Here is a 15230-nt window from a genome sequence, read left to right as displayed (position 1 = left end):
GTGGTCGAGCGTTTCCTGTTTCTTAAGAGTAGCGTTAGATTAGCAGTGTTTTCTCTGATGATGTCAGGAGGATTTCTACTCTTTCTGAAATTTAAAGTTGACAAAACTTGAGTTCAATGAAAATATTTTATCCATGCTGATCTTATGAAGGATTATTAAAACTGAACCATTTAATTTAAAATAAACAAACATGACTGATAATGAATGAATGAGAATGTAAATTAATGTGCTTTTATCCTGACGGGCTCTGCACACACACACACACACACACAATCACACACACTCACACACACGCTCGCCCTCCTCCTCAGTGTTTGTGCATGTGAAAGGGATCTCTTCAGGGCTGTCAGCACTCTTTGAACAGCGCTATTCATCATTTATTTCCATTCAGAGCGCGTGCAGGTGTTTACTGTAAGGAGAAGAAGAAAAGAAAGAGAAGAAGAAAAGATGAAAACAAACGTCAGTGGCCTCGATGTCTGGACGGCAGATGGAGAGGAGGACGAGGGCCGAGAGGCACAGGGCGAGAGACAAAGCTAAGTAAATCAAAGGGGGAGAGAGAGAGAGAGAGAGAGAAAGGGTCAGTAATACCCTAGCCAGTGGCATAGTCAGACTTTTAACTGGGGAGGCTGAACAGGGCCACAGACTTCAATCTCCACTATCAAGTAATAACATTTAGATCTGCGATTCTCAACCGGAGAATGAAGAGCAAACACTGTGAATATTAGTGGATGAAGCCTGAGTGACGTCACCAATCTGTCCCTGCAGATGTCAGCGTGAGGGGGCTGCTCACAGCGAGCGCTGCTGAGCTGCAAAGGAAGTGAACGCACACCTCTCCAGCTCCCAGACCAATTCCCAGTTCGGGTCCCGGTTGGTCCGCACCAAGACTTGAACCGCCGACCCCCCCGGTTCCCAACCCAAGTCCCTGCAGACTGAGCTACCGCCTCCCAAGAAGTTATTTATGTGTTCGCCGTGTGATTGTGTAATCTACGTGATCTGCATACCTGCAGAGGTTGAGAAGTTAGAAGGTAGTGTTATCTTAAACTGCAACAAAGATAAGTCAGACTACACACACACACATGGAGGCTGCGTCAAAGTGTGTCACAGCTGTGTGTGTGTGTGTGTGTGTGTGTGTGTGTGTGTGTGTGTGTGTGTCCTCCAAAGTTGTAAATCCCCTCCACCCGTCACATTAGCCTAATGAAAAGTAATAAGAGCGCTCCAAATGATCTACTCCCTGAGGTTGCCTTGGAGCTGTGTGAAATAAGATAACATTAACCTGAGTTATACGGCCTGCCAAAGGGAAGTGCCATAACATGAACACACGTGACCACACACACACACACACACACACACACACACACACAGGCTTGAGTCTTATCTAGTATTTACTCTCCATGTGGGAGTCATAGTGTCACACAGACACAATAAACAAGCAGCGATATGAAACAATAACAAAGACGATTCACGGAGGAGACTGAATAAATATACATGAAGTCTCGTCCTGGCTGCAGAGCGCTGTGATTGTGAATTTGCGGTCGGGTTACACTATCTCTCTTGACCCAGATCCTAGAACAGTGAGGATGTTGTGACACCTTTTGCATCAAACTAAACATCATGGGGACTTTCTGTCTGTCTGCGTTCGCATCGCCACGGTGCTGGGAGAGTACCTACTCTGAAGCAGGAGCTGAAAAGGTTCCTCTAACCGGGCTTAGGAACTAAAATAGTTCATATAGTTCCTGCAGTGTGGAATCAATAAAAAAAGGGGGAGGGTTCCTGCGGACCTTAAACGCCTATAATAAGGACGTTGGATGGATCCCTGTGAGCTGCATCATTTAATATGTTGATGTAAAATACATGCACAGTTTGTATATACATGATTTGATGAGAGACGAGGAGGAGGAGCAGCAGATCAGGGCCAGCAGGAAGGACAGGGAAGCAGGGAGAGGGAAGATGAAGAGGAGACGGAGCTGTTGGGGTGAAGGAGAGTGTAAATCTAAAGATGACAGGCTGAGGGAAAAAGATGAAGTGAGGAACACAGAGACAGAGAGAGAGAGAGAGAGAGAGAGAGAGCACTGGCAGATCACACACTTCATCTGTGATAGCGGAGTAATCAAAGCGAGGCTACAAGAGGAGGAAAATTATCTCTCACTTTGTGCATGACACTTGGACACAGAGAGACACTCGGTTACATTTGTCACACGAGCTGGAGGAAGAGAATAAAGACTTGTGAACAAGAACAACAAATGGATGCAGAGACTGAACTCATACAGTACAAACTAAGTGGTGACTTGTTGCTTTGTTCAGGAGGAAGTCATCATTTACAAGTCGAGGTATTTAAAGGTCCAATCAGACTGAAATGATAAAGTGAGCTTACTATATAATCAGACATTAAGGAAACATGCTATGTTGAAGTGCTGGCTTCTCTGACAACAATGCAGCAGCCAGTATGTCCTCCTTCTAACTTTAGATTCTGGTCCTGAATGCTCTGGATTTGTTTGGACCAGAGAAGGTAGGCTGTTTTAAGGCACCCCACACGGCCGTTTTGGACGCCCCTCGGTTTTCCAGATATGAGAGCAGTTATCAGGTCAAACCAACAGGTGTTGCAGTGATGGAAGAGGGCAAGAGAACTGGTTCAGATAGAAGTGATTGTACCCGACCTAAAAAGCCTCTGCATGTTTCTAATAAGCTCCACGAGCAGAAACGTGCTCAAACTAGGATCAATGTTGGACATGCTTTTGAAAAATGGAGAGAGGTTAGAACAAAGAAAGGTTTACAGACCGATGCAGAGCTGGATAAACACTGAAGCTTCAGGGATATGAACGCCACCAACCCTTACCAATCGCTCGAGGTGAATTCTCCTGATTATATCTTGCTGTGTTCTCACATTAGCTCACTCTGACTTTCTGCAGAAAAAGTACGAGGAGGTGAAAGTGAAAAAGTGAAAAATCTGGCTGTTTGCATTCACAATGCAGCTCCTCCTGCAAATATCAGGACTTTTCTGGTCTTTAGAATCAGCTCTTGATTCAGTCTTGTAAAAACAGCAGAATTTTTGCAATATAAAATATTTTTTAAGGTTCATGTGGACAAGGTAAACCTCAAATCCTCAGAGTCATCCACATTTAGTTCCAAACGGGTGAATAAGAGCAGGGAGAATCTGTAGTGAGCTACATCGAGAGGAGGAGAGGGAAAATGTGTCTCTGCACTTCAAACCACCTGGTGGAGACCTCTGCGGACGGATCCATCTCTCACTCCCTCTCTTTCTCTCGTGCTCTCTTTCTGTCTCGCTCGGACAGATTTATTAAGAGGCAGGGATCAAAACGAGTCCCCAGCTCCCACCTCTCCTCATCCCCTACTTTCTCTTTTTCCTCTTCTTCATCAGCTGACAGCATCTCCTCCCTCCTTCTTTCTTATACGCATCCCACGGCCCGAGCTTACATTCTTCAGCCCTCCGAGAAAGTAGGAGAAATAGGTGAGGAGGAAGAGGAGGAGGAGCATGAACATCCTCTCCGTCCCGGTGGCATGCTCTAAAAGACTTTTTGCTACTTGAAGACATCACTTTTCCCTCCATTTCCACACATGAAGTTGTCTCTTATCATCTTTTCTACTTTCAGCGAACTTCAGATCACTTCTCTACCTTTTTGTCAGAGGAAACCGTATGTCACCATTTATGAAAAAAATCGGGCTTAGTCAGGCAAACGTTATCTTTCCCCGTCTGCCTCGCTGCATTCAAAGTCATATAGCTTGTAAGAAAAACACCCAACACTGACAGATGGAGGTTTTTCTAAAATGCTTTCTCCCTGCTGTCATTTTGGTTGAATAACAGCAGAAGAGTCATCATATAGGACAGGGCGAACATCAACCCCCTCACCTCCTACCCTGTCACAGAAAGTTAAGGAAGACAAGTGTTTCATGTGAATTCAATCAAATACAAAGTACACAACACAAAGATTTAAATGCCCAGAATTCATGTTCATAACTATGTGAGATAATTGTGTTTTTGGAACAGGAGAATTTGACCATTTCAGGTGCAAAAGAGAAGATGAAGGCACTAAATCTGTCTTGCTTCATGTAATAGCATCTTTACTATGTTATGCACAAAGTAGTATGGGAGGTAACATCGATGGCTCATCTTCCAAAACACTCAATAAATAAATTCTGTTGCTCGCACCCGTGACCTCATTCATAACCTCCATTGGCTCCCCGTTCCCCGGTGATAACTCCTCATCCTCACCTACAAAGCCCTCCATTACCTGGCTCCTCCCCCCCCCTTACTTGTCTGAGCTCTTCAATCCGCACTCTCAGTTCTGCTGACGCAAACTTCCTGACAATAAAGATACCGGTGGTTGGTCCTGGTCCTGCAGGAGGGAAGGCCTTCTCCTCACTCTTCAACACTAACAGACTCTGATCTCCTCCGACATTATTTCTTCTTTGTTATGTTTTCACTGTTTTGTTTTTATTCTTTGTCAAGCGTCTTTGAGTACTAAGAATGCACGATAAAAGTCAAATGCATTATTAAAATTATTATTATCTCCTGTGAAATCTACCAGTCAGGTTCTAGGAAGCAGAGTCCCTCCCCCTAGGGTTCAGGCTCAGGCTTGGCCCTTACTGGACCCTGCAGCTTCTGGTTATGCTGCTATAGGCTTACTGCTGAGGGACCCAACATGCGGCTCCTGGTTTTTTTTCTCTCTCTCTCTCTCTCTCTCTCTCTCTCTCTCTCTCTCTCTCTCTCTCTCTCTTTATTCAGACATGTTTTCTTAAAACACCAACAAACTTTATGCATCCTGGGAGTTTTTCAGCGCCTTTGATTCATACCTTCCTGAAGATGGACTCTGCAGGCGGCCTGCTGCCCCCTGTACTTCCTGTTGTTGCCGTTTTTTACTCTTGTTTCCTTCTCTCCTTCTCTCCAGTGTGTATGGCAGACGGCCATACACACTGAGTCTGGTGTTGCTCGTGGTTTATTCCTGTTTTTTTTTTAAGTGCACATGGGGGAATTTTTAGGAAACGTTGTTCCTCGTTTGCTATACTGTTTTAATTTTGACCTTAGTAAGATAACGGCGTTAATTTGAATGCAGGTTGTACCAACTGTGCATCATCTTTATTTTACTTATTTGACCAAGTCCACTCCAGGATTGTGAGAAGCTGGGAAACTGGTTCTGTACTTATTCAAAATGTGTAACTCCTACTCTTCCTATCAATCCAAATGCTGAAGGGATTAACTGGTTTGAAAACATTTTTGTCCTGATCGTGGATTGTTGATGTTGAAAGGGACGAGACAGAGCTGCCAGAGACAAAGAGGGATAAAGACGGAGGGAGACTGGAGACCGGCCTTCCTCCATTACCCCCCTGGCCTCTCTCTGTATCTGGCAGAACGCGAGCTGTAGCGGAGGAAGAACTCGGCCAGTCACCTATCAAAGGCCGTCTAATGAATAGTCCTCTAATCCCCTCATTGAGATACAGAGAACAGGCTTGCTGCTAATGCTCAGAGATGCTCTCTCACACACACACACACACACACACACACGCACACACGCGCACACACACACACACACCTTTGCAACATTCACATGCAAACATAGTGTGTGTTTTTGGAATATCATGCAGGTGCCATGGCCTCGCTCTCATAGACACACAGACACACAGCAGGACAACATTCTGCCTTTGTTCTCTGCTGTAAGCCGCCTAATTATTCCCGAGCAGAGTGGATTTCAAAGAGCCAAGACAAGAGGCTCTCGTCTTTTCCGAATCGGTTTAGTGTGTTTGTTTTATTCCCGGCTCGTTTGTGAGCTGGATCGCTGAGTGAGAAACACAGAGTCATTATGATTAGAATGACGGCGAGAATTGTAGCCTGCATTCTCTCTCACCCGGCAAATCACTCAACCATTTCTGTTTTGACATCCTGAGCCGAGTCTTAGCCGGTCTGTCTTTCATTTCCCTTTTTTTCCTTCTGTCTCTCTTTGGCTTCCTCCCTCGCCAAACCTGTTGTATATTCAGCCAAACATGAAATAAACACACCCATCTCCCGTTTCACTCGCTCTCCACCACTCTTTCATCCCGGCCGTGCGTTCAGGCCAGATATCAAATAAACAAGCAGACAAAGCAGCCATGCAAGGCAAAATGCACCTCCATCACCCGTCCAATCACCAGAGTGCCACCCACGCGACCTGCTCGAAAAACTTGAAAAATGGAGGAGGAGGAATCTTTGTCACTTTGGAATCTGATTTAGTGAGATCTGTTTTTGAAAATGGTTTGAAATACTGCTGGAGATGGACTGCAGGTTTTGAAGAATAAGCCGGAGGGGGTGGGAGCCATGAGGGACACAGAAGTGTGAAATGTCAGCCAGGAACCAGGTAGCCAGACCTCAAATGGTAGCCAACACAGCTGGGAAGCAAAAAAGGGGATGAAACAAGATGGATGGATGGATGATTATAAAGAAAAAGAAAGGGAAAGTGTAATGAGATTCGAGTTCATACTGGAAGGATTACTAGCGGACGATACAAGGAAGGAAATGAACGACAGGTTTTACAATTTCAGCTGAAAAAAAGGGAAGAGCACGAGGAAGAAAGGGGGAGGAAAGCAAATAGAAAAAGGCTGCATTCTATTTATTCTCCCAGCAGTGACCTGTGGAGGGAGAGAGGGGGCGGGCGGGTTCAGGGACCTCAGCTCTTTATTTGCATTGGCACAAGCCCCCATCGCATTATCATCCTGATGAATATTTATTTATATATATTTCTGGATTTGTTCTGCTCCGAGGGGTCTTGTTTGGGTTGGCCTGGGCTACCACTGGACCATCTGGTTATCCTCAGGTCGGTTCTGAACAACCGGACAAAGTCCTGAAACCTCAGCGCGCTCTAAAAAAAAGGTCCAGGATCTCTGATCCATAATTCATGTGACTCTGGCTGAGCTGGCAGACACAGGGCAGGGGAGTGAGCTGTAAAGCTGTGCAGGGTTTAGCTACACGACTGGAGGCGGGTGATGACAAAAACCCAGAGAGATTTTTTTTATTCTCGGAAAACGTTTTCAGAGTAACTGCAGCTTTCACCTTCGCATTGTGTGCTGGTGACTAACTGATTTCCTGCCAGATATCCACGAGAATCTGTTTCTTAAAGCCTCTCTGGGCTGACCTGTGAGTTTCATGGATCTATTCCTTACAACGACTAAGGAAAATCGACAGGATGTCAGATGATTCATGGCAGCTTCGTACTGCTCTATTTCTTTTCACTACGTACTGAGTTGTATCTCGGCTGCAGGAAAATGCAACATTAGAAGTCAAATTTTTGATGTGTTTCTACATTTTTTTCAGAGCTTTGCTTCCTGCAGGGGGGGTGGGGGGGGGGGGGGTCTGTTAAAACACATTACATCTGACATTGCTAGCTGTTCCAGTTGTAATAATTTAGATTAATGATGCATGCAGTGCATTTGTTACACTTAACCTCAATCAGCTGTGAAGAGGGGGAACAACTGCAAGACGACCAAGAAACATTGGAGCAGCTCATCTGCTAGTTTAATGATTCAGAAGTTTTTTTACTGTAATTTAAAATCTAATAGTGAGAAAAAAAACTCCAACAACAGAGCCCCTCCTGATGGATGGATAATTACTTTATTGCTGTGATATAGTTCTCTAGTTCCCTTAATTCTATTGAGATGTATTTCTAAAAAAGGATAGTCTGAGTCAAAGCAGCAGAGGCTCACGTCAGGCTAGTTACAGACGCAGAACTAAAGTTCCCTTTATCATCTGGATGAGACGCACCGTGATGATGATTTTGACATCCGGGGGGGTGGGGCCTGCTGCTGACCCTGAGCGCTCCATTTGTTTGTCTGTTTGAACGCTATGTTGTCGGTGGACAACAGCTGGAGAGCCAAATTTCCACGTCTGGTGGACGATAAAGATTTATTCTATTCTAACAGACTTGGACTTAACTTCAATGTGTCATGACACTATTCGATCCTCAGTGACTCAAATACCAGTGCTCCTAAACGGTGTCTCATACAGTCACAAAACATGAACACAGTTTTTGGTAAATGGCCAGTTTGAATAGGCTAAAGGCACAAAAGTTTAAAAAGAAATATATTTCTGTGGGTCTATTAAACTCTGTTTTCTCTTGGCTATTACCCCAGACTGGATCCCAAACAACCGTTCTCAGACTTCATATTATTCTGTGCCAGCATACTGATGACTCATACACATTTTTCAGAGGAAAGAACATCGACTTAAAATATTAATGGACATAGCCTGAGTGACGTTACCCATCTGTTCCTGCAGGGGGCGCTGGAGTCCCCTCGATGGTGGTCTCCATGCTGGAAATGCTGTCTCAGTCTAACTTTCAGTCTAACCTAACGACAGGCTGAGAGCTGGAGCTGATGCGGGTTTTAAACCTCCTGACAAACCGTTACACCACGCCCGTCTGTCAATAAGGTCAGCTACACGCCTTATTGTGAATAACTCTTATCCTTCATCAAATCAAAACTGATGAGTCATCAAAACATTCACCCCCCGTACAGTGTGTGCTGATCGAGACATGAGCTAATCAGAACTATTTGGTTTTTTGAACCAGGCTGTAAACATGTTAATCTCTGCTGTAAAAACAGGCTTTGTAGAATGGGTGTGTATGTGACTTCCTGTTCTTCTGCAGCCAGCCTCTAGTGGACACTTGAGGAACTGCAGGATTTTACACTTCAGCATCGGCTCAGTTTTTCTACACTGGAGGTTGTCGCTTGGTGAAGAAGGGAAATGCATCAAACAGATGATTTAAATATTTGGACTTGCCGCAGAAGAACTGTGAAGGGGATAGAGTCGCTGTATGTGAGCGTGCTGACTCAGCTTCTCTACCGTGGGGCTTCATTGACATGTTAGTTTGTAATCACAGCGGAGGGTCAATGCTTGAGGTCATATTTGTTAACAAGGGGATCAATGTTAATCACAGAGAGAACGATCAACACTGATGAGTGGGGGGGGGGGGGGGTATTACACAGAGCCTTGGGGTATTAGCAAGATTGAAGCCAAAGGCTTTGGGAGTTTTCCATACAAACTGTCAAATCATTGATCAGATCTTTTGACGAGGTCGATGTGAAGCAATTGCACTTTGTCGTTAACCTTAATTGAGCTTCTTATATAATAAAGTGAGAGGACACGCTGTATGGGAGAGCAACCCTCCTCTAAATCTAGACAGCATTGCAGCTCTGTAAAATCAATCCTCCCCGATCAAGGACCACGGCTCAGCTGCAGACAGTTTTCCTCTCAGTCAGAAGTGCCAGACCTTCTCTGGGAGTATCTAAAGAAACCCTGCCTCGCTTTTAAAAACGCTGTGACGTTGCAGCTGACCCAATTCTTGCAACGAACCCGCGAGCAGCCTGGTGCGCTGCATGCTGTAGCTGCATATTTAACCGGAGTGGGGAGCAGGGAAGGAGGGGGGGCGGGGAAAGGAACTCGTTGCCCCTTCTCAGCTCGCCCTCAAAGCGAAGATTTACTGACTTATGGCGATGAGCATTTGACTGCCATAAATTAGGGCTAAAGATGATCCTCAAAGTGAGTCTTTTCATGTGTGACTCACCATACTGTGTGCTGTCATGGTGGAGTAATCAGCCGATGCTGTAAGTAAACGACCCTCACTCATCACAGAATCACACACACATTTAAGGGAAGCTGTTGGCATAATCGTTCAGTAGAAAGGAGAAGACTGCGTCCACATGCATTTTAAAGCAGTGTTTCTGTATTGTTGCATGCACATGCACTTTGATGAAAAAGTTCAAGAAAGCCGCGATGTCATCGGTGGCTCTGTGAGCATTTCAAGAGTTTCTATTTGAGAAGACAAGAAAGCGACAGCAACCAGCTGAGCCGAAGCAAAGAATGTGATTCCGTTTGACGTGCTGAAATCCAGTCTCATCCTCAGCTGTCTGCTTCAGCGCAGCAGACAGAGATATGGGCAGAGAGGGAAGATAAGTGGAGCGTAAATGTTCCTTGAACACATCATATATTCTGGGTCGTATCTACGCATTCCATCCTCCTCTATCGCCTCCATCTTGACACACAGCATACAGCAGGCCTGGGAGGTACACAACGCGTAGCCCTCAGACATATTGAGCTAATTTAGCGTCGTTACAGATGAAATGTTGCAGTTAAGATGCTATCAGCATTGTGAGCTCTCCTCAGGAATCACCTCAGAAAAGCCTGCTCCATGCTTACACATATATTATGAGTGAAAGGAGCTCTGCAAAGAAGTGAGTGTTTTATGGGATGACACTAATGTAAAAATTTAATCTGTCATAACATCATCTGACATAAATTCATCCAAACATTTAGCTGAGCAAAGAGCAAAGAAACCGTCGTAGGTAATTCAACAGCTCTTTAGGACAGAACATGGAAGTTTTAAACGTTGTGTATTCTTCATTCAGCGTCTAATTCAAAGTTTTTTTTATAACGTTATTGTGTTAGTTCAGCCACATCTCACCATCCTAAGAGGTGAATGGAAGTCCCTCAAGTATCATCAACTGACATATTGGTTGAATTCAAAGGAAAAGTTTGTCATTTGTTCAAGAGGACAGTCTCATGATGGACATGGACTGATAAAAGTAGAAAAACACGTTTTTTCAAGACAATATCGACATTTTGATCCACATAGCGTCTTGGGTTGTTTAGCTCATCAATCGCCTTCAAACAAACTCCTCCCCACAGCAAGGGTACTTTGGAGTTTGTTTGAGCCATGTTTATTTACCACGTTGGAATAAGAAAGGGCATATGCAACAAATGACAAAGGTTGTCGAATCCGAGTAGCTCAAGCCCCTGAGGTGACACGGGCAGAAAAATATGGAGGCCTGACGCCAAAACGTGTCCGTTGCTGTTGTTGTTGCTGCCTTACTCGGATTCAAGAAACCTAAAGGACATTTGCATGCTGACTCTTTGTCTCTTTCTAGTTTTGTTGCTGTCATGCACCTCTTACTGTGTTTAACTGTCGAGAGTGCTCCTCGTTTGCTGTTTTCAGAAAAATGTGCGCATCACAAACCATTCGGTGAGCATGAGAAAGATTCCCACACTCAGGAGAAGGAACTGCATGTGCAACGAGAAATGTTCTCACTATCACTAAGAAGTACTGCATCATGTGCACCAGAGTTTCTGTCATTCTGACTCGTAGGGTGAGCTCAAAGCATTTTTCCATCTCTGTGAGCTGGCGATATCATAGAGTTTCACATGCATACTATTAATGAACAGCACTTACAGGATATATCAATCAAACCCTTTGCAAGTACTTCTTTATGATCCAATCAAGAAGACATTTTTTGTGAGATATCACTGACTTGGTTTTCCAATATTTTTTGATGACATAACTGTATGTGACAGAAAGAGCCACAAATGACACATAACGACGACTGCAAACCAGACAAACGAACAAGACACAAACCGACAAACCGTATTTCTCCCATGTGTTGGATCTTACCTTGCACCTCATGCAGGACCCCATCACTCTTCCCATTCAGATCTGTATCTTATTACAGGCAGCCCATAACTTTGTGAAGCATTAGGGGGAGTCAGAATGCCTTCCTGTGGTGCAGAACGCACTTCCTAACTTCCAAATGTGGGTTACATATGGAGCTAAGTGGGTGTGAAAGAGAATTTTAATCAGTTGAATGCGTTTGTCTGCCTCCGAGGGCGGAGTTGCATGTGTGTGCGTGAACATGTATGAATGCATGCTTCCATATGTTGCCACACTCAGCAGGGGGGCATGTCAGGACGTCGTACACCAACAGCTGGAGGAGACCAACTGCAGCAGACACAGGGGTGGGTCCCAGTGTGCCATACACAACAAGGCCAAAGCATTTTGTAATAATCGAGTGTGGTGAACTACGACGTCCTCTTCAATCACTCCAGACCAAAGTCGTTCTTTCAGCAGACACCGTGTGTGAGCTTACTGTAAGTTCAGCTCAAGTTAGGGACATCACAGAGGGAAAAACTCAGAGATCACAAAGCCAGCTCCACTGTGGAGTTCTCGGGCCACAGTGAGAGTGTTTGTGTTTCTCATTTGAGTCTGGTTTGTGGTAAGAGCTGAGTCAGATGGGAAATATTGGATACTCCCCCTGCGCCTCCCCACTTGTCTCATAAATCCAGCGTCCCTCTGTCATTTTTTACTCTTTTAGCCGTCCCATCTGTGACATTCAGTCTCCTCGCTCCTTGTGGGTGTCCTGCATGCTCATTAATATTTCCTTCTTCTTTGTTTTTGTCTTCGTGTCGCAACTTCTGCCTGACTCCCTGAATCTCTGCGTGGGTCGCTCTCATCCTCAACATCCTCGACTGTCCAATCTCTCCAAAAGCCAGAGGATTCACTCGCCTGCTTCTGTGGAGTTATCCTCCGTCCAATCTTGGAACCATCCTCAATCATTGTATATCGTCATCTGATAGATGACTTATGCCTCTTGGAACGGATTTGAATGTCTCAGTTATTCCAGTGAAGCCAGTGGTTAGCATTAAAGGACTTCCAGACAAGACTTTGTCTGCAAATGCAGTCATCTCTCGGCCCACAACATCCCAGAGGAGCATCGGTTCATCTCTTGAGTCTCAGCTCAAGAGAACAAGTCATACATCGTTTTCACTCTGCATCATTTCAGCAGTATGAGCCCAAAAATGAAACAGATTTTCTTCTTGCTATTAAACAGTTTGCAGAAATAACATCATAGAGCAGATTTCCAAAAAGTAAACAGTCAAGCTTTGTCGGCTGTTTCCTCAAGAGGAGAAGAAAACTACTTTTTAAAATACTCATTTGTTGAATCGAGAAGGAAAATAATTTCTGATGCTTTTCAGGTAGTCGGGGAATCTAAACTATCGTTGTCTCTGCAGCTGTTCTGACCCTGTCGCATCCACTCTGCCTCTAGTGGCCATGTTTATACTGCACCTCAGGTATGCGCTGCATTCATTTTTGAGGATATGGACAGCTGACGGCCCAAACAGACGCAGAGAACACAACATGGCAGCCACCATGCATATCCATATACGCAGTTAAATGCAAACATTTATCCACCTTAAGCCTCACACAAAGGTCATCAAAATCGTGATGGCTGTTAACGTTACACTGTGGACTTCTCTGCTGATGTTCCTGCATTTTTAAGTGTATGCACCTTATTAGAGAGGGAAAGTGTTTGTGAGAGTGTTTTGGGCATCAGCTTCTGATAATAACACAGAGACAGCATGTGGCTTTGTGCAGCCCTACTTTGGCCATTCAGTCCAACACAACCGTGACCGGCAGTCAGACCATTCAGCGAGCGCTCAGAAGGCCTGCGTTCATGCATGGCCCTTAGCACCACACACACACACACACACACGCACACACACACAAACACATGCCTCATGCAGACACACACACATAGAGAGAGAGAGAAATGCACAGATGTAGAGATAACATCTCAACATGCGCTTTGTATGGACTCAATTTCCCCCGAATTCACCTGACGTACACACAAACAGAATCGGGCTCCGCTGGTTTCTCTTGTAAACACGTTGACTCAGACATAAACACACATGAAACAGGAGACACTCGTGATTGAAACACACACAGCAAACATTCGTTTCCAGAGGCCTTCCAAAGTAGCCAGCCTACTTGTTTTGTCTGCAGTGTAGCTAAGTAGAATTTGCGCTAAAATAACTTCAAAGGGCGCTGAAGGAGGGGCCACTCCGAGAAGTATGGGTAATTAGAACTGTGGAGGAGTGTGCAGGGGAGAAAAGAGAGTGGGAGAAGATGAGTGAAAGGGGGAGAAAAGGGAGAGGGATCCTCTCAGCCACAATGGATGAATAGGCGGGGAGACGGTTTGTGAGGGAACGGACAAGGGCGAGCACAGAGACACACACACACACACATACACACACACACACACACACACACACACACACACACACACACACACACACACACACACACACACACACACACACACACACACACACACACACACACACACACACACACACACACACACACACACACACACACACACACACACACGTATATATGCAGAGATTGGCGGTGTGATAGGGTGCCACAAGACAGGAAATCTTGGCCGTGGAATTTACTCCCAGTTGTAAACATGACGCCGGATATACGGACAAAACCACACACACGGAACGAGTCGCACGAGTCGAGTGGAAGCAGATAAACACCGGTGTAGACGAAAGCAGGCTTCTCTCTCTCTCTCTCTCTCTCTCTCTCTCTCTCTCTCTCTCTCTCTCTCATTCTCACTCTCTCACACACACACACACACACACACACACACACACACAAACACAAAGTGCTCCTAATGGCAACAGTGCAAACAGCAGTGTGTTTTCAGCCAGCCGTCCAGCCAGCACAAGAGCCCCCTCGCCACCGGCTAATGCACCGCTATTTATAGCCCCAAACAACACTAAACAAGTTTGAATTGTCCCTTTTCCCCACCTGTACAAATAAAACCTTGTCATTTGATGCTTTTATCAACCAAAGTTAAGCTCCTTGCCTCTGCAGTATGTGCTGAATTCATACTTTACAGCTGGAAAACCTTTGACATAAGAAGTGTGTGTGCCTGTAACAGTGATTTACCTAAAAACACAGTCAGCACCTCGGTAAACGATGAGAGGAAGCTGGAGAAAATGGAGACTTGAAGCTTGGGAAAGAAGGGGAATCAGTATATGTGTGAGTATGTGTGTGTTATTGTGTGTGTGCGAGGAAGGGCAAAGTGGATGCAGACAGAGGGGTTAGAGTGCCCTCTGTTGACCGACTTGGGAGCAGATCAGAGATGGACACACACATGCTGAGACGAGCAGCAGCAGAGTGTTTAGTTACCATTTAGTCTGAAAGATAACACACACACACACACACACACACACACACACACACACACACACACACACACACACACACACACACACACACACACACACACACACACACACACAAAACTGCAGCCTCAAATACCCAAATGTAATTTCCTGTAAAATCAGCTACATCGAATCTGGGGGATAAATAATGCAGCGTACTGTAAGTAGGATTGGGAAGAAGAAGCATGCATACCCTGTGTGTGTGTGTGTGTGTGTGTGTGAGAACTGTACTGGACCATCAACCAATCTGCAGATTTCTGGATCCCTGCTGAGCTACAGCTGCTTGAGTGACATGTGTTGCTTGAGCCCCCAAAGCCCCTTCAACTAAAGCCCACACACACACACACACACACACACACACACACACACACACACTGCCCGTTTGCAACTGTTGTATGCTGAA

The 15230-nt window shown here is 45.2% G+C and overlaps 1 long non-coding RNA gene across 1 annotated transcript; it reads left to right on the top strand.

Annotated features, from left to right (window-relative positions):
• Window positions 1–9422: 9422 nt before the first annotated feature.
• On the top strand, window positions 9423–14908 carry LOC136180515 (uncharacterized). Its single transcript, XR_010667141.1, has 2 exons — window positions 9423–9585; window positions 12298–14908. It is a non-coding gene; the product is annotated as an uncharacterized lncRNA (long non-coding RNA).
• The last annotated feature ends 322 nt before the right edge of the window (window positions 14909–15230 follow it).

This window comes from Labrus bergylta, chromosome 11, assembly GCF_963930695.1.
Source record: "Labrus bergylta chromosome 11, fLabBer1.1, whole genome shotgun sequence".
NCBI classification, from domain to species: domain Eukaryota; kingdom Metazoa; phylum Chordata; class Actinopteri; order Labriformes; family Labridae; genus Labrus; species Labrus bergylta.
This window is presented reverse-complemented; position numbering and strand designations above follow the sequence as displayed.